Here is a 20,710-nt window from a genome sequence, read left to right on the forward strand (position 1 = left end):
TGTAACATACTAACTCGATGTAATTGGGTAGTACTAACCATAATATGGTAATGATAATAGTTATGATAGGCTAGAGGTAATAGTAAAGGTATTGTGTATGATGCTGATTGGTTTTTATGTATTAAGATGCTCAGCAAAGAAAACTATATAATGCATTGTAACCAGAACTAATGTGGCTTCAGGCTAGCCTACAAGCTGTAGCTGGCAGCTTTAGGCGTGGCTCTCTGTTACCCACAACCCAAGACTGCGGTAACATCTTCTATACAATAAACAGCATTTTGAAGAGACGCCTGTTGTCAAAATATCCTTCATTGACATCTTCTACACCACCCTTTTTGTGAATGGGTGTCACATTGGCCAGCTTCCAGTCATCTGGAACCTCACCAGTGAGCCAGGACTGTTGATAAATGATGGAAAGTGGCTTCGCAAGCTCATCTTCCAGCTCCCTTATCACCCTGGGATGGATCCCATCTGGGCCCAGAGATTTATGAACATCCAAGCAGCTCAGCAGTTCTTTGACTGCCTCTTCTTGGATAATGGGGGGACCATTCTGTTCCCTGATACCATCAACCAACCCAAGAGGACAGTTGTCCTGAGGACAAGACGCCTTCCCACTAAAAACTGAGGCAAAGCAGGCGTTAAGAACCTCTGCTTTCTCCTCATCTGCAGTTGCTAAGTTCCCTCCTGCATCCAGTAGAGAACAAAGGTTGGTCTTACCCTTCCTTTTACCATTAATATATTTGTAAAAACATTTTTTATTATCCTTTAGAAAAGTTGCTATTTTGTGTTCAAACTCAGCTTTGGCCTCCCTAATTTTTTTCCTACATGCCCTAGCAACCCCCTTAAATACTTCCTGAGAGACCTGACCCTCTTTCCAAAGATGATACATCCTCTTTTTATTCCTAAGTTCCTTCGAAACCTCCTTGTCCATCCAGGACGGATGTTTGCCTCGTCGACTCATCTTTTGGCACACAGGGACAGTCTGTTCCTGTGCCCTCAAGATCTCTGTTTTGAAGCATGCCCACCTTTCCTGGACTCCTTTGTTTTTAAGGGCTGCTTCCCAAGGAACTCTCTGAATAAGTCTCCTAAATAGGCCAAAGTCTGTCCTCTGGAAGTCCAATGTAAAAGTCTTATTGATGTTCCTCCTGATTTCACCAAATCTTGAGAATTCTATAATTTCATGATCACTGTGCTCCAAGTGGCCTGCAACCACCACATCTCCCACCAGCTCATCTCTATTTGCAAACAACAGATCTAACATAGTCTCTCCCCTGGTGGGCTCACTCACCAGCTGTGACAAAAAGTTGTCCTCTACACACACTTAAAATTTCCTGGACTGCTTTTTTTTCTGCTGTATTAAGTTCCCAGCAGTTGTTGTTTAGTCCCTATTTCAGCCATAGTGTATGCAAATGCAGTTTGGGTCCCTGCCTCAGCCACACTCCTCTGAGAGTGCTGAACTGTGGCTCAACAGGCATAGGCCCGGCCCCCATACAGGGTGAGAATCTGCTGGGTATGGGAGACCCTTTTAGATCAGGGTGAGAATAACCTTTGTCTCAGGAGACTTTGCAGCCACATGTTAATATTCCTTAGGTTTTGTTGTTTCATTGGTTTGTTAAGTTTATGCCACCCTGTTACCATATATGTACACCTGCCAGAATGTTCTTCTTTCTCTTGAACCCCACTGGTTTATTTTTGCCACAGTACCACACCTCTGTAACCCCATTAGTCTCCCTGGTTCCTAGCCACCCCTCTGCATCATGTTTCCCTATCCCTATTGGACCTTGACCCTCAGAAACACCCCTTTTATCTCGTATATAACCCTGGATCCTTGGCCTATTTTTGGCTCTCATCCCTGGCCTACATTCGAGGCTGTACCCACAATGCATAAAATAAACAGTGTTTGGATTTCCAAATGGGACCCTGTCTCCTCGCCTTTATCGTCATCTCTTTAGCAGAGTGGACTGGGCCCCGAAGGCACTGGTTGTTCTCAGGGACACGCAGTATTCCGATGCTAAAGCAGGGTTTAAGTGAGGTATGCAAGTCACCCTTCTATCAGGTGACGCGTCAGTTTGCCAGGGTGCATTGCCTGTTCAGCTGCTAAGTCCGTGCAAGGAGAGGTGATAACCACTCTAGGAACCTGCCCAAATCCTTCCACACGCACTGCCATCCAGCGACCAGCCGCTTCAGGGCACGTTTCGGTATCTCCTCACCTACAGTTTGTTTTGTCTTACACCAGGATGACACCAGATTCCACAAACCCCATAGTGTGCCAACAGTATTAGTTATTAGTATTAATAGCATTCAACAGCTTCACATAAGGATGAACAAGGAATGCGGCCGCCTGCATTCTAAAACAATCTACATCAATCCCAGATAGGGAGAGGGAGAGGGATTCCCTCATTGTCCCCAGAAAATAGCTCCCCCAGCACAACAAAGACATCAATGTCACAGCAAAGCACAGAGCCACTGTGTCCTAGGGTGACTATGATGCTTGTATCCCCAATCGTCTGTTCTGTGTGTTCTGTACCTTTAAGACTGGTTCTGGAAGTGAGCAGAGAAAGAAGAAGTGCGCAGTTTGTTTTGAAAAACTATTCACTCCTCTGCATTTTTTCTTTGTCCTTGGACTGTGTGTTCATCAAACGCACGGACAGCGGTCAGAGGTTTTTTTCCTTTAAGTTAGTCTAGCTGGCTGAGGCAAAAAAGCTTCCTAGACTGTTTTTTTTTTCCTTTTTCTTGGGACTGTTTAAATCTGCTCCAGACTGAAAAACCCAGAGGAGCACCAGGAGCTGCACCTGTGGCCCACCGGGGCCTGAACCTCGGCATTTTCCAGCGCCGAAGGGACTGGGACTGATAGAGCTGAGAGAGCTGAGCTAACTCCCGGCAAGGACTTCTCTCAGTTTTACTATCTCTCTTCGAAGCAGCAAGAGGTTTTATTGCTTCATATTATTCATTTCTTATGCTTGTGGACAGTTTGTTTGTTAAATAAATAGTTTTTTCCACTTTTCTCCAAGGAAGTTCTTTTTCCCAAACTGGCTGGGGGGAGGGGCCATTTGGGTTTGCCCTCCTGAGGAACCCCATTCGGACGTTTCCTCCCAAATTTGCCCTAAACCAGGACACACTGTTTGTATTAACATGTTCCCAAACTCAACAAAACAGAGATAAACAGTGCACCTGACAAACTCCATTGTCGCTCTTCACGACATGAAAGAACAACACTCACATCAGGTTGAGAGCAGAGAAAGAGGAAGTTTATTATGATTTGTGGTTTAAATAGGATTTGGAATTTGATCAAGGATTGGGGGACAAGAGGAACACCCCTCTGACCCCAGTGGTCAAACCAGCAGTCCATCACAGAGAGGAATGCGTAAACAATCTACTTTTATGTTAAATGCGTGAGAAACTCTAGTAGAAATATGTAAACATTCAGAAGGCTGAAAATCAGGGCGACACTCCAAGTCCCGCACAGGAGCTTGCTACTCAACAACTACTATTACTATGGCATGCAAGATATAAAACTGCCATTTTTTTGGCCCACATTGGGTGCAAAATGAACTGTGGTGGGGTGGCTTTGGCTTCATGCCAGGTGCCCACCTAGCTGCTCTATCATTCCCCTGCTCAGCTGCACAATGGAGAGAAAACAATATGAAAAACAACTTGCAGGTTTTGATAAGGCAGTTTACTAAAGCAAAAGTGAAAGTTTGCACATGAACAAGGAGAGAGAAAAAAGAAATAATTTATTGTCTAGTTTTGATCAGCAAGCACTGCCTGCCCACTTCCTGGGAAGCAGGGCTTCAGCATGCGTAGAAGTTGCTACGAAAGGCAAACGTTGTAAATAAGAAATTCCTCCCCTTCCTCCTCCTGTACTTAGCTTTTATATCTCAGCTGATGTCAAATCATGCCATGACAGGTAGAAGAATTATAAAAGAAAGGCCTCATAAAATCAGGCCGGCTCTATTAAATTAATAGCTATCCTGTCATCTCTTCTAAGTGTAGTTAAGCAATTTGCAAGTTCCCATATGAAAACAATCTTGGTATGAAAGGTTTGTTAACACAACAACCAGTTCTTAGGTTGAAAAATAAATGCATCTGTGTAAACAATAAGATCTGTTCCATGAGAACCCACAAAGGAAAAATGTAAACAACCTGAATCTTAGCACATACACACAAATCCCCTTCTGACCAAAAAATGAAGTAGTAAGAAAACTACCAGCCAATAGGTGCTGCACACAAGGTCTGTGAAAACTGTATAAAATAAGTTATGTGAATAAAGAATTGGCTTTCCCCTGCATGAAGATAATGGAGTCTTGGCTGACTTATTACATGTGATAACCCGACGCTATCACGGGATGTGACGGCCGAGCCTGCCACAGAAAAGGACGCAGGCCAAGCCAAGACAGGACTCGAGAGATGGAATACGTGAAGTTGCGAACAGCCTGCAGCGAAACAAAATTCAAGCAGCGAATATACAAAGTAGTGAAAGGCTACAGCTCTAACCAGCCGTGGGACGGCATGAAATAAGCAAGACAAGAACCGGCTGGGGGAGCAGGACCTGAGCAGTGAGTGCACGGGGCCGCAGATGGTGTGGCATGCATAGAAGTAAACACAGCTCCCAGAAAGGCGCCTCCTGGGAGAGGCGGGCGGTCACGAACCTATTTAATACAACGCAATCTTGAATCGTAGGGAGACAGCGGTCTCAAGAACCGTGGTGAGTGAGTAGGTCATGGACCGAGAAACATGTTACGTCCACTGAGACGAGGGAGAAAGGTCAAGAACCAGAGAATACACTGCAGCCCTTGAGCCAGGGAGATGCGATGGTAAATCATAAGAAAACATTTCGTAGAGCAAATTCGTGGCAAGGAGCGTACACGCGTAAACGGACACACGTGTGAGGAAGCGCAGCTGTGGGGTAACGTCCAGACTGTGAGTTTTAAAAGAGGTGAAATATGGGAAATCTTAGATAACGAATTTCAACTGATGAAAAAGCCATAATATATGTATGAACAAACAGGATAAAACAGGATAAAAGGAAATTGCGAACTTTATTGCTATGATGTAGAAAACATAACATGAAAGTAGATGTGCAAAATGCCTTTTCTGTCGAAAGGTGGAACGAGTTGGGGCAGGTTTTGTGGGAAGCGGCCATGGGGAAGATATGGTAGTGATTTATTAAAAAAAATATGGATATTGATCTAATATCAATATCCAACTATGATGGACAAAGACTCCCCAACAGTTTAAAGTTAGAAAGTGTATATTTATTACGGTGCCGGGCAGTGTGTGGGATCGCTCCCAAATACACACGCACAATTTAGAGATGATCACAGGGTCTTTTTATGTACAGGAGTATTGAATATCCAAAACACAAATGCATATTTATAACTCTGGTACATCCCATTCCCCGCTTTGTATGGTAATTAGCCCAAAAAGCCATTAAGCATGCATAGTTTGTTCTTTGAAATGGGTCAGTGGTCTTTTTTATGGGGCGGGGTGTCAAAATGATGATTGTCTTCCTCAGCTTTTTTTAGCCTTTAGTGTTACGTGACAGCTGAATCCTGTTTTTCCAGGACTGTTTGATTTATGATTGTATTGTATTCTTGGAGTCTATTGATCAGTCAGGATGCACACACATAGTTTTACGGGCTTCATGATTTGTCAGTTCCTTAAATCCGGCTTCTGTTAACAAAAGGGAAGCTTATCTATCTTAACTCAGCAATATGTAGTTTAACTAAAGTCCTTAATTATTCTAAATTAATGCTTCAGTAGCCATAAAATCGTTACCTACATGGTATTTAATTAGAAATTCGTTAAAAAAAATTACAGTCTGCTGAAGGGACCGCAGCTGCTGCGGCAACTGCCACCGCGGGTTCCAGAGACCTCTTGGTCAATACCTCCTGTGTCTGCAGGTCCGTTTCTATTCCCTCTGCCCACGAAAGATAGAATAATTACCATTTAATTCCGGTTTTCATATTGAAAAGACTATTAAGAATGTTATAGCCACTTTGAAACTGCTTTCAATCTAAGCCATGTGAAGACGCCGGCCGCATGGAGAACCGAACAAAAAGCCAGGAAACGGCATCTGTTTGTATGCGCCTCTGTAAAATGGTTATGGCAAGATACAGTCTCCCCAGGCGGTGCAGGGTGGCCGGCTCCCACTCCACGGGAAACTGCGGTGGCAGGTGGTAGCCGCGGCAGCTCCGCGCGGGGTGTTTTAGCCTCCAGAAAACCCCCAAGCCCCTGAGCGCCGGTTGGTTCGCAGCTCCATACGGAACGCGCAAGGTCTGAAGAAGACAGGAATCGGACAGCATTTTCTGCAACACAACTCGTTTCCGGAACTGAAAGTTCCAATGACATTCCTTCCTAGTCCCCGTAGCGCAAGCTTTTCAACAGACCTAGCGGCTTTGCTGGGGTGGGCCCCTGGGTCGCCGGCCCCTCTCCTTGGAACTTCCGCTGGCACCGGTGCGGGAGGTGGGAACCGCGGGCGCTTTGTGCCTTTTAAACCTTTTCTGTATTTGTTTTTCAGTGTTTTTCCCCCTTTTGCTACATGCGGTCTTTTGAGGGTTTTTGTGTGTTGCTTTTTTCCTCCGCTTTTCTACCGTGGGTGTTTGGGGGGGAGACGGGGATGCAGCAGCCCCGGGAGGGGTGTGGCAGGCCGGGCCGAGCGAGCTGCAACAGGTCCGCATGGCTTCCACTGCCTCCGCTGCCGGGTCATTCCAAAGTTAAGAATCTAACCCCTACAGATGTGAGCACAACACGGCGGGCGTTTGTTTTTTCCTTTCCCACGCAGCGGTTGCAAGATGGCGGCGGCCGAAATTTTCTTTCTCTGGCGCGCAGTGCCTTTCCCTCCCTCCCCTTTTTCCCTGCGGGCGGCATAGCCCCCCCGCTCCGGCGTGGAGCGGTTTCTGACTACCTCTGTTTAATGAAGCCTTACGTACTGTGTTTATATGCCTTGAAAACGTATTGATATGTTTTCTTAAGTTAATTTTGCTTTCTGACTGAATTCTGATTCTTTACAGTTTTACGGTTGCTGGAGAAATTACAAGCCATAAATGCAGTGCCTTATTACCTATCAAAGATTTTAACGTAGTCTGATTTCTTTTAACAAAAATTCTAACAAATTTACTGTATGAAATTAAATCAGATACAATCGTGATAAGGTGCTAGATTATTCAGCAGTCTGCCAAATTGCACATTATTATATTTATTTTCTAGTAAACCTGCACTTAAAAAAGTTTTAGCAACTTTCTGCTTCCATTGAATTTGCAGCTACCATAGGTTTTCTCATAACTAAATTACTTATAAGTCTAATAGGCTTGTTACAGCTTTTAATCCCTCCAATACACCATCGTGCTGTTATTTCTCTTACGGATTGTTCACCTTTTCATTGTCTTTTTGTGTTAATAGCAGTAGAATAAGCTACATCTTGTCCTATCTATAACTTTTAAAGATACTAATTGTAGTAATAAGTTAAAGTCCAATATTGTAATGCTCTGTTACATTTTATTAGTTTGAAATCCTTATAGAGCTGAGTTCTATTGAGCTCATTTTGTTAAACTTTACTTCTGTCAAAATTACTTTATACCAGGTTTCAGTGTTTTCATCTAAGTTATTGTAGATGGTACTAGTAAGTTGTTCAGTCTTTTCTTTTGTTTCATTCTATGGTCATAGGTACAGAAGTGTTTGGAAAATATTATTTCAACTTCTTCAGATGCTCTTTTACAGTTAACCCTGCATTCTTAGTGAATTATGTTATTTTAATCGTAGATTCTTCAAATTTTCAGTGCCTTTTGTATTAGTAGCATCGTAAAAGTTACATTTAATTATATTTGTAACTTTAAAATATATTAATTTTTAATTCTGTTATGTTTAATCTAATGCAAATTTATTGTTGATAAGATTAAGCACAGTTAAGCTTCCCTATGTTTAAGTCTGAGTAATGTTAGGTTGTTTTATTACTTTGATATCCTTTTAATGTTAAGTTCTATTAAGTTAATTCTGTTCAAGATTTCTTTCTGTCAAAATTAATTCATTCAGAGTTTAGGTGTTATTTAATATAAATTATCCTAAGTTTTGTTAAAAGTCATTTGCCTAAAGTGCAAGATATGTAGTTATTTTCCTAGAGAGATAAGACAGCTCCAATTAAAACAGCTGTGATGAAACACTAATAAACACCTGCTTGTGAATGGAAGAAGATGCAGTTTGTTATATCCTTAATTTCATCAAAAGTTCTATTCTTCGTTACAGTCTCTGCTGTTTTTGTCTTCTATAGGTAACACTTAAGAATAGTAACTGTTAGTAATACCAAGCTGTTTAAAGTTTTTTTTTACTTTGTTTCATTTCTTGCCATTGATACAGTAATGTTGTGAGAATATTAGCTCAGCTTCCTCAGACACTTGCTACTGATATATTAATTGTGTAATGTGAATTTACTGATTTTTATGATGAGCATTATTTATAGGATATTGTTATTGTATTTATAGCTGTTTTTTCATATTCTTTAACATCTCTTTGTGTGATCACCTACAGGACACATGTCATTTTCAGGATCCTTCTTTTTGTTCTCTGCAGGCATCTCATAACTGCTATTATTAAAAGACTTCATTTGAAAATATGTTTAAGGAACTCCCTCCCCAGTTAGATCTTGGGTAGTGCCCAGGACTTAGCTCTACCTGGATGGGAAATTTGCCAACAAACCCAGGTGTTTTCTGCATCAAAACAATACTCAAGTTGCTTTGACTTAGCAATTTGACCTGATCAATATGACAGCTGGACCTATTTTTGAAGTGAGATTGGGGATCATTTTCTAGAGATGATTATTCAATTCTTTACTGATTTGAGGTTTATCAGCTGTTTGCAGATTCTTGGATGATGGTACAGTATTTCAGAGACTGCTAATCACCTAATTTCCCATGTGTTATTAATTCTGTCTGTTACCTGAGATATTTCTGATTGTTGTATCTGAATTATTCCTGATTGCTGTAAGTTTCTGGTTTCACTACATGTATTGTTCTGTTTTGATGTTCCCTTCATACTCATAACAAGACATGCATCTCATAAAAAAAAAACACCAAAAAGAAGGGGAATTTAATGCCTTAAGAACGTTCAAATAATGCAATACGTACATTAAAGATTTGGACAAAAAATAATTTTGAATAATGCAATATTTACATTAAAAATGTGGGAAAAAGATCATCAAATCTAAATCCCAATTGAGTGTACAACAGCAAAGCCTAATTGATTCATTAACTTAAAGAGAAGATATGCATGTGTTTTTATCATCAACAGGTTAAAAGTAGTCATCTATTCATTTGATCAGGCATCAATTGCCTTTGAGAAAATGAGGCCCAGTGAGAAATGACCTAACCACCACCCAGCCTTCATAACCAGAACAGGAACTGAAGTAGGACTGCCAGAACATAGCTGTGTCTGGAGACTTACAGAGGCAAACTTGTCAACAAAAGCCTCATGTCATCATCATGGTATTGTGTTCCTACTAACCTTCTTCAGTTATTCCCTGTTCCAGAATCCAGAAGGACATTCAGTGATGTCAAGGATCAACATTTCCAGGTAATGGACTTTCTCCTGAGTCTTAACTATTTGGACTTTAAAAAAATGGTCATTTATCTCAATTTCCCCTAGACATTGGACATCATTTTTATTTTTCTCATACTGGGAGACCCTGTATTAATGACATGATTTGATTTAATAAGTTTTGTTGATTGTAATTGGTCTTTTATGTATCTTACCCTATATCCAATATATAACCGGGAATAGCCTTAATAAGATGCAAATTGTTTTAACATCAGAACATATGAGCTTTTTTAAATTAATAAAAAAGGGGGAGATGTGACAGGTAGAAGAATTATAAAAGAAAGGCCTCATAAAATCAGGCCGGCTCTATTAAATTAATAGCTATCCTGTCATCTCTTCTAAGTGTAGTTAAGCAATTTGCAAGTTCCCATGTGAAAACAATCTTGGTATGAAAGGTTTGTTAACACAACAACCAGTTCTTAGGTTGAGAAATAAATGCATCTGTGTAAACAATAAGATCTGTTCCATGAGAACCCACAAAGGAAAAATGTAAACAACCTGAATCTTAGCACATACACACAAATCCCCTTCTGACCAAAAAATGAAGTAGTAAGAAAACTACCAGCCAATAGGTGTTGCATACAAGGTCTGTAAAAACTGTATAAAATAAGTTATGTGAATAAAGAATTGGCTTTCCCCTGCACGAAGATAATGGAGTCTCGGCTGACTTATTACAACAATACCGTACAAAATATCCCTCAGGCCAATTTGGGTCAGTTGTCCTGGTCGTGTCTCCTCCCAAGACCTTGCCCACCCCTAGCCTACAGATGATGGGGTGGAATGTTGGAGGGACAGCTCTAATGCTGTTGTCAGCACTGAACAGCAGTAGCCAAAACACTTGTGTCTTATATTCCTAGTTAGAGGAGTAGGGTGTCAGTTACAACTGTGAGTGTAAACCAAACTACTGTCTGTGGGTCAGTTCTGATGAACTGTTAAGGATGGAGCATTTTCAGTAGCTGCTCAATGCAGAACCAACATCTCAGGCTACAAGATGGGTGTTAGATAAGGAAAAAGAGGCAAACCCTTCAAGGCAGGATAATTAACTCAGATGTGACAGCTCGCCTCCAGGAAGTATCAGCACAGTCCCACCCATCCTGAGGGGGTCATCTCTGCTAATGGGTCATAATGGACTAAATGGCACTAGAAGAATAGGCAGCTGTCCTTGATGCCTTATTGGGACTACCTAAAAACAGAGGCCAGACAAAATTAAGGGAGTAAAAATATCGAAGGACCTTCAGGTACATTTTGGGTAGATGAAGCCCCCCAGGGGCTACACCCAAAAATGGACAATGGGTCATGGGTTTTCATACTTTTATAAGTTTGGTCCATTTGCATTCTGGGGGTTAATCTTCCAATTACAGCTCCGGGTAATGAAGTAATTTACCCCAAGTTTGTTTCCCCCCTCCAATTCACTTTTGTTTACATTTTTCAGGGCCTGAGGCAGTAGGGTGTCCTTGGATCCCAGGCCTAGAGAGGAACTGTTTTGTCTGACCAAAACAGGAAAGCAGTAGCTAACACTCTATATGGAGTTTAGTTACACACTAAAGAATTGCAGGATTACAAATATAATGAAAAATATAAAAGCTAAAATCCTAAGGCATCATACTGACTTAGACCATCAGAGACTCCCAAAATATCCCATGACTCACATTATTACATCATTCCATTGTGAAAGTCCCGACCCTGGGGGAGGTACTGAGCATTCCCCACCTGAATTTAAGCCGATATAATATTTGGGTCTGGGGACTTGGGACACCACCACTCAAGAGATCTGGAGGAGGACCAGAACATGATGGCCTGAGGCATCATGGGCCCATCGAATTTGGAAAAACCTCTCCCTTGTGTTGGCAGTCCAAATGTATCTGTGACACCTCTATTTTTGCAGCCTGATCCACCTGTTTGTTGTTTTGGTGCACCTCATTAGCCTGACTCTTGGACACGTGGGCATCCACATGACAGACTTTCATAGGTAGCTTCTCTGCACAAGAGGCACTGTCTTGCCATTCTTCAGCAGCCCAGATTGGTCTTCTGGGCTGCCAGTTGTCCTTTTTCCACCTTTCCAGCCACTCCCAGAGAGCATTGGCTACCATGCATGAATCAGCATTTCTTGTTTTCGAGTGTTTGAACCTTTGCAGCAGCTTTCTTACGCTGCTTCATGTAAACAACATTGTATTCTTAGAATTTATCAGTATGTTTTGCATAGTTGTTCTCTGAGAGAGAATTTGACTGATGGTCATAGTGACCAATGGAGTCAGGAGGCTGTAACCTCCTTGGGCCAATCTTGGCCCTTTGTACAAAATGTATATAAGTAGAATTGGAGTCAGATAATAAAGAGCCTTCCATGTTTGACCCTGCTGCTGCCTGCTGTCCTCTGTGAGGGTCCGCACCCACGTCGCAACGTGTTGCCTCTCTAAGGGCAGGGGTAACAGTAGAGCTTTGGCCATTTCTCTCTTTCGGCAATGTCCAGGGCCAACTGGATGGCTTTGAGTTCAGCAAGTTGGCTTGATCCATCTTCTCCTTCAGTAGCTTCTGCGACCTGTCATGTGGGGCTCCATACAGCTGCTTTCCATTTTTGGTTCATCCCTACAATGCAACAGGAACCGTCAGTGATAAGTGTAGCATGTTTCTTCTGTTGGCAGTCAGTTGTACAGTGGAGCTTTCTCAGCATGGGTCACCTGTCAGTCAGTCAGAAGTTTTCACCTTTGGGCCAGTTTGTAATTATTTCCAAGATCCCAGGGAGATTTGGGTTTCCAATATGGGCGCACTGTGTGATGAGGGCAATCCATTTGCTCCATAAGGCGTCGGTGGTGTTGGTGACGTGGTGGGTAGAGGGAACCTTTCCTTTAAACATCCACCCTAGCACCAGTAGTCAGGGTGCCAGGAGGAGTTGTGCTCCTGTGCCAATCACCTACAAGGTGGCACGAACTTCACAGGCTGCCAAGATTTCCTTCTCTGTCGGGGTGTTGTTGGCTTCAGACTCTCCATAACTTTGGCTCCAGAATCCCAGTGGTCGACCCTGAGTCTCACCAGGCACCTTCTGCCAAAGGCTCCAGCAAAGACCATTGCTCCCAGCTGCAGAGTAGAGCATATTCTTCACCTCTGGTCCTGTCCTGACTGGGCCAAGGGCTATCACATGAGCAATCTCCTGCTTGAGATCTGGGCGAAGGCTTGTTGCTGTTCAGGGCCCCAGTGGAAATCGTTCTTTTTATGTGTTACCAGGTAAAGAAAGCTCACAATCTGACTGTACTCAGGGAATGTACATTCTCTGGAAACCTATGGCACCTAGGAAGGGTTGAGTTTCCTTCTTGCTGATTGGCAGAGATATCATTGTGATTTTATTGATGACCTCGGTGGGAGTCTGACACCGTCCATTTTGCCACTTCACTCCCAGGAACTGGATCTCTTGGGCAGGTCCCTTGACTTTACTCTTTTTGATGGTGAAGCTGGCTTCCAGGAGAATCTGGGTGATTTTTTCTCCTTTCTCAAACACTTCTGCTGCTGTGTTACCCCACACAATGATGTCATTGATGTACTGCAGATGTTCTGGAGCCTCACCCTCTTCCAGTGGCAGTCCAGATCAATCTATGGCAGATGGTGGGACTGTGTTTCCACCTCTGGGGCAGTGGGTTCCAGGTGTACTGCACACCCCTCCAGGTGAAGGCAGACTGAGGCCTGCACTTTGCTGCCAGAGGAATGGAGAAAAATGCACTTTCAACATCAATAGTGGAATACCACTTCACTGCCTTGGACTCCAGCTCATACTGGAGCTCCAGCATGTCCGGCACAGCAGTGCTCAGCAATGGAGTTACTTCATTCAAGCTACGATAGTTCACAGTCAATCTCCATTCTCCGTCAGACTTGCGCACAGGCCAAATAGGGCTGTTGAAGAGTGAGTGGGCCTTGCTGACCACCCCATGGCTCTCAAGCTCACAGATCATCTTGTGGATGGGGATCATGGCATCTCGATTTTTCCAGTACTGCTGGCAGTGCACTGTTGAGGTGGAAGTTGGTACTCATTGTTCCTCCACCCTCAGGAGTCCAACTGCAGAAGGATTCTCTGACAGTCCAGGCAAGGTGTTCAATTGCCTAATGCCCTCTGCCTCTACAGCAGCTATTTCAAAAGCCCACCTGAGTCCTTTTGGATCTTTGAAATAGCTGCTCTAGAAGAAATCTATGCCCGGAATACACAGGGCCTCTGGGCCAGTCACAATTGGGTGTTTCTTCTACTTCTTCCCAGTCAGGCTTACCTCAGCTTCCAGCAGGGTCAACTGCTGCGATCCCTGTCACCCCAGCAACAGAAACAGGTTCTGCCCCCAGATGTCCCGATGACATTAGGGTACACTGTGCACCAGTGTCAACCAAGGCTTTGTATTTTTCTGGCTCTGATGTGCCAGGCCATTTGATCCACACAGTCCAATAGACACAATCCTCCTGTGCCTCTACTGGGCTAGAGGCAGGGCCCCTTTAGCCCTGGCTATCATTCCCTTCCTGGGCATACATTCTGGAAGTTCCTTCAAGGATATCAGACATATAATCCTCCCTTCTGTAATATCTGGCAGCTTGGTAACAAGAGGCTGAGGCTACCTTCACTTTAGTGGAACTCCCTTGGTTAGTGTTTTTCTCCTTGAGTTGACACACCCATGCTGTCAGGACAGAAGTGGGTTTTCCATCTCACCTTCTCATATCTTCCCCATGGTCACACAGGAAGAATCATGGGTAAGCTCATGAGGTGTACCCCTACTCCCTAGCTGAGGGACGTCACGTTCTTTTGTTGGGGCCTGTGACTCGCACTGGTGCCACATTGTTCTTTCTCACCTCCTCCTTCACCTCCCTGATCTCTTCTTTAAGGTCCTTAACCACAGCAGAGACATGAGCCTGCATTGGGACACTGACCATGCTCTCATAATTCCTGAGCTTGTTTTCTTCAGAACCCACTGTCTATTGGTTGTCCTAGGCATTAATCGTTCGAATGAAGGTGATGTATTGGGATGGCCCTAGATTTGTCAGGTTCCACAACATTTGCCCTGTGCACCTGACCTTGTCAGGGTCATTATTGTGCTGTCCATCCCTTCCAAAAAGCACCTCTAGTACTGACTCTTCTCTCGTGTTGGATCCCTTCCTCAATGGTCTTCCAGGGCATTCTATGATAGTGCTCCTGCATTCTCTCTCTGTGAACAAACCTCTCTCTTACAGTCCTTAAAAGTGGCTTCCAGAGAGGAAGGGGCCCTGCCTACCTCATGAACACCTGATCAATACCTACATCTTGGGTCAAGGATCACAAATTCCTTGCCTCACCACTATCCAGTTGCATGCCTGTACACATAAGGTCCCAAACCCTAAGTAACCAGGTTGAATAAGCCTCACGCCCCTGCCACACAATGTCTTTTTGCGGATTACGGAGAGTGTCATGCAACAGGGACTTGGTGATGATTTCAGGCTCTGGCTCCCCCACTGGTTGTGAGGGTCCTGGTACCTCATTATCAATAACTGGGCGCACTGATTTAGTCTTATACTTCCTCCTCTACATAGGGGCGACTGCTGCTGGCTGTGGCTGCCCTTGTGGTTCAGCTGGAACCTGAATGGTTGTAATGTCTGTGGGTTCCACTGCTGCACCATCAGACTCTCTCCCTTTGAGGCAGGGAGAGGGTTTCCCACCAGCTGGGGAAGTGTATTCCTTCAGCATCTGGCGCATCTCCTCCGATACCCCCATCCAATCCAGGTGGTTCATTTCTGAGGTGGGCTGTTGGGCAGTGTTAGGCTGTGGGGCAGTGTCAGGCTCTGGGGCAGCATCCCTAGTCTCTGGGATAGATCTTAGAGTGGTTACGCAAGGCAATCTCACCTTGTCTCAGAATGCTAAATAGAATACGTCTATCAGCAGCACCAGCCATTGTATGATATAATTAGCATCTAGAGAATATTTGAACCCTTTCCCTTTAAAAGCTGGTGGGGTAGGCCCAAAGAAATGGGCGAAGGGTTGGGAGAAAACTTCCCCCAGTGTTACTTCCTCACAATTGGTACCATTATTAATTAAATCCCAAAACATACACTTAGTGTGTGATAGCCATGTATCCATGTGCTCACATTCCAGAGGAAGTGAAAAATCCATTAATTCCTCACCTTATTGACTCGTGAAAACTGGATAACAGCCACAGTAGCCTTAGTCATAGGATCCATGTTTAGATAAGGAGCTGCAAATGGGAAAAATGTAGCCACAACCATGTGCCAACCGAACCAGGGTAGGCTAGACCACATGGTGCCACTTAACAAGGTTTCTATATTCAGCAGACAAAACTAGGTTACCCAGGAACTGTTATTCCTTTTTCACACTTTCCTTTTGATGTCCTCAGGCCCCACCATTGGGTGCCAATATCTGTCCCGGTTTGAAGGACAGTTGTCTGCCAAGGAAGGCAGGAACCTCCCTTGGAATCAAAAATGTAACCCCCTTCCCTCCAACTTATTATAACTTTGGAATTATGGGGCTTTCAGGCAAAAATATGGGAAAAGGAATAACAGTTCTTTACTAGAATATATATATGACAAGGCAAAAAACCAACAACAGCAGCAACAACAAACAGAAACCAAACAACAGCCTTCTCAGCTGTCTAGCATTTTCCCCTTCTGTGTAGTTATGGTCACAGCCAGCAGGGCCACTGTTGGCTCACGGCTGGGCAGGGCAGGAGCAATGATTACCCCACGGCTGCAGAGAGCGCTGTGGTGTGAGCTCAGCCGCCTCTCTGCACATAGGTAATGGTGGGTGATCTGGCAGAAGAGATAGAAAAGGGGCTTCCTTTACAAACTCACAGGGACAGCTGGTCTCAGTGCCTCTCCAGGTGGTGAACTGGACTGTAGCAGGAACCTCGGAGCAGCAAGCTGGAATGGCAGAGGCGAGCAGACCCTGGGGTGTCAAACAAAGTATAGCAGAAACTCCACAGCTGTAGCAGGAACCATGAGGGGGTCAGGCAGACATGGTGTGTTGGGTTAAAAGGTAGCAAAAACCCCGAAGCAGCAGCAGACAAACAGCAGGGCTGGGCAGTTGTAACACAGTGGCAGCCAAGCTTCTGCAAGCACCTGCCGCAGGCAGCCAGGAGATGCCCCCTCTGGGAAGGGGTCGGGGGTTGGAGTCTCCTGCCCAGTGAGGTCGGATTTTGGCAAGATCCCAGTTTAACAGCTGCTCTTGTGAGTAGAAGCTGCCCCACAGTAAGTAGAAGTCGTGCAGGATGAAAACTCCGCAGTGGCAGCGAATCCTCTAGGCAGTTACAGTCCGGCACTGAAAACCACACCTCTCCACTCCGATCCAGAGAGAGAGAGAGAGAGGAGCCGAGCCCAGCCCCTCACCCCCCAGCCAAAATCTCCCGGTATCTCTGCCCTTCCCAAGAGAAAGCCCCCCAGCTAAGAAAGTAGGTGTGTGCACCCTTCCCCCTCATTGGCAATTTTTTTTTTGTCTCTTAAGTACCGGTTGTTATAAATAAAATGGGCAGAGATAATATTAATCTCCTTAAAATGCCTTTATTAATCAGCTCTTATAATGGTTGCTCGAGGGGTTTTTGGCAGCCCGTGCGCCGTGGAGGAGGAGGGTCTTTTCAGCTGTGCTGCATGAAGTTCAACAGAGCTGGAGAACTCGTCCCTCGTGGGGAGTAATCCTAAAGTTCTGAATTGCTTTTGTTTTCTTCGGGGGTCTCACTTCTGGTTTGGCACTCTTAAGTCACAGACAGTCACAGAAACTGGAAAAATTAGTTCCCCCGATACTTTAGGGTCTACACGGCCTAGCATTGGTTCCTGTGTGTTTTAATTTTACTTAGTTTTATTTTTATAAGGGGTTTCTGGTGTTAAAAGAGTCCCGAGATGCACCTCGGAATTTTGATTTGCATGTACAGGGTCGCTCTCGGGCAGCAGGGGCTGCGGGCTCTCTTGGCAGTTTTGCAATTCAATATGGTGTCTTGGAGGTTTCAGTGGTGGGCAGCACCAGGGCTGTGAGGTGGGGATGGAACGTGGCGGGCATGGGTTCCCCTTTCTTGGAGCGGGGCGGCGGTCTGGGCGCGCCCGGGGACGCGGCACAGGAGCTCGTGGACGCGCCATCTAGCAGCGGCGGCTGGCCACCCGTCGGCCGAGCCACGTGGTGGTTTTGCGGGCTTTGGGGTTTTTCTGCGCCGGGGTCGGGCTACTTGGCGGGCTTTGGGATGCCCCGTGCCGGGCTCGGGCCGGGCAGAGCCGGCTACGCTGTGCTGGGAAGCCTGAGGCAGAATCTCGACGGCGGCGGCTGCGGGCGGCTGGGGTCTCCCGTGCCGGGCTTGGGGGGTGCGGCCGGTCCTCTCTTCCCCTGCTTCGGCGGTGGCAGTGCTGGCTGCTCCGGCGTCAGCGGGGGTGGGGGGGAGCCGCGGTGAGCTTCTTTGAAGGGAACGGGCTTTCGCTTTTGAGGTTTGTTTTTAAGGTGGTCCAAGGTCTGGGGGGGTGCAGACTCCCCCTCTTTCAGGGCGGCAGGCAGCCCACTTTTGGGGTCTGGGGGAGGGGCCTGCGGGCGGTTTCTAAGCGACCAGGAAACTCTCCCTTTACTGCCCCCCCCCCCTCTAGGGGCGGGCACGGAGGTGGCTTTTTACAAAATAAACATTTAAGATATTAATACACTTATTATATGACAATTAAAGGTTTTAGTTTTCCAAATTTCATTTTTTTCACCGATTGTTATCATCTCTTAGGAATCAATTGTGACAAGATTCCCTGAGAGAAAGAAAAAAAAGGAAAAATCCTAATCTCCAACACCTACTGTCTTTTTACTGTTTAAATCAGCAAGGAATTGCCTTCTCTAGGGCCCTGTCCTAATCAAGTTTAGCCAGACCAATCTTACATCTCTTCCATGATCTCTTTATAGCTGGCCCTAGGTTTCCAACACACACAAAGAACACCCAATGGGCTCTGCCCATTTTCATCCCTTTGTAGGCAGGAGTTTCAATTCTTTGCTGCTTGTATTACCAAGTGATGAAAAAATAGAGACTAGATCCTTTTTCTCACAAGAATCTCTTTATGCTCAAAAAGAAAGCTTTTTCCATGAAAACTTTGCCCCCTCAAAGTGACTGGATCCAGATATTGATGGACTTTGCTAGCTCAAAAACATCCTATTCCTACATTCTCTAAGCCACCAACCCCCTTCTACATGGAAGAATCTCCCTTTTAAGCTTTCTGTTGCCAGACTTTGGCCTGCTGCCAGGGGCTCAACCCAACCAACTGTTCTCTCACCACCCCTCCTCAATAGGACAGGAAAACAAAACAGGATGAAGAACTTCCTTCAGGACATAGTCACCTTCCACATCTAAGGGCAGCAGGGAGATACCTGCCTGGGACAGTATTTTGCTCTTTCTTAAATATCCTTACACAGGGGTACCACCAGCTTTGCTGAGTTGCTCAGCTTTGGCTCCCAGTCTGTCCTGTGCCTAGCTGGCAAAAACTAGATGTGTGTCAAGCGCAGGGTAGACCCTGGCCCCTTTTCACAGAAGTCACCCCTGCAGGCCACACCTAGAGTGATGTATCCAGTTCTAGTCCCTAGAATTCAAAAAAGAGGTAGATAAACTGGAGAGGGTCCCAAGGAGGACAGTGAAGATGATCAAAAGCCTAGAGAAGCTGCCATATGAGGAAAGCCTGAAGGAGTTGGGGTTTTTATCCCTTGGAAAAGGCTCAGGAGCAACATCATCACAGTATTCTGGCTCTCAAAAGGCAGCTACAAGGAGGACAGAGGCTTTCTTTTCACAAAGAAGCACATGGAGAAGACTCAACGGGAGGATTGTTCTTCCTTTTTATCCTTACCCTTAGCTCCCTCCTCCCTACAGCCTCAACATGGATAATTTTTGACTTGATTTTGATTTTAGATTGATTTTAGATTTTAATTTGCTTTTTCTCTTTGTGCTTTCACTATTTACTAGCACTAGATTAAAAGCTGCCAATAAACTTTGTCATGCTTTCACTTTTATATTAAACCTGCTTTTGCCAATACCTTTGACAGCAATTCTTTAAGCAACCTAAAACACCCCTTTGCACCAATAGGATTAGTCAGCAAGATGGCAAGTGGTAGCACTGACAACGTACAGAAGCGTGGAATAAGCCCAAGTCCTAAATTCTGGGACAAATGGGCTTGGCACGATTGTAAAGCCGTGGAGAAATATCTAAAAGCAGCTAGAAGTTGCATGAAGGCTAGCAATGAAAAAGGAATTAGTTGCAATACATTAGGCATTTGCCTAGGCTCAGGGGGAACCTCATCACAGTATTCCAGTAATTCAAGGGAGGGTACAAAGAGGACAGAGGCTCTCTCTTCACAAGGAACCACATGTAAAAGACAAGGGACAACGGGCACAAGTTGCACCAGCCCCCATTGCTGGAGTTTTTCAAGAGGCGATTGGACAGGGCACTAAATAATGTCATCTAGGCTCCCTTTCCCACAGAAGGCTGCACCAGATGATCTTGCGAGGTCCCTTCACACCTGGGCTGGTCTAGGATCCTACAATTCTCCAGTGGATCTGGGTTTCATAACCCTTGGCTCTCTTCGGTTTGGAGCTAAGTATCCACAACCTTGCCTGCAAGGCAAGACATAAAATTCCACCAGGTGACAGAGACTTCTAAAACCTATAGCAATCACCCAGCTTCTCAAAATTTGCCCTGCTCCTCTGAAGCTGGAATACTTTCTAGATACCTTCGGGAGTTTACAGAGACAGAACAATAGATGCTACCTACTGACGGTGGACACACGACTGATGCCAAAAATGGTGGCAAGCATCAGCACTTTATTATTCCCCAGTACAACTTTTTATACCTTTTTCCTCACATGCGTAACACCTGTGTGCCCTTTTACTTTTTTGTGATTGTTCAATACACATCAGCATTCCACGCTTCTTTTCCTTAAATGCTGTACACCTGTCTTATACATCTGCACACCATTATGGATGAGGCTCATCCACAGCCCCCATTCCTAATCTCCCACTATCTATTATCCCACAACCTACCTCAGCCATTCAGTAAGCAAACACTGCACCAGTACACTTTCCATATACTTCAGGTTAATCATTTTTATATCTTCCTCGGGTTGATTAAATAAAGGCAAAGCCCTAGGGTTACTTACACATTTGCATCAACAAATTTC

The sequence above is a fragment of the Zosterops lateralis genome, assembly GCF_965231275.1.
Source record: "Zosterops lateralis genome assembly, chromosome: W".
NCBI classification, from domain to species: Eukaryota; Metazoa; Chordata; class Aves; order Passeriformes; family Zosteropidae; genus Zosterops; species Zosterops lateralis.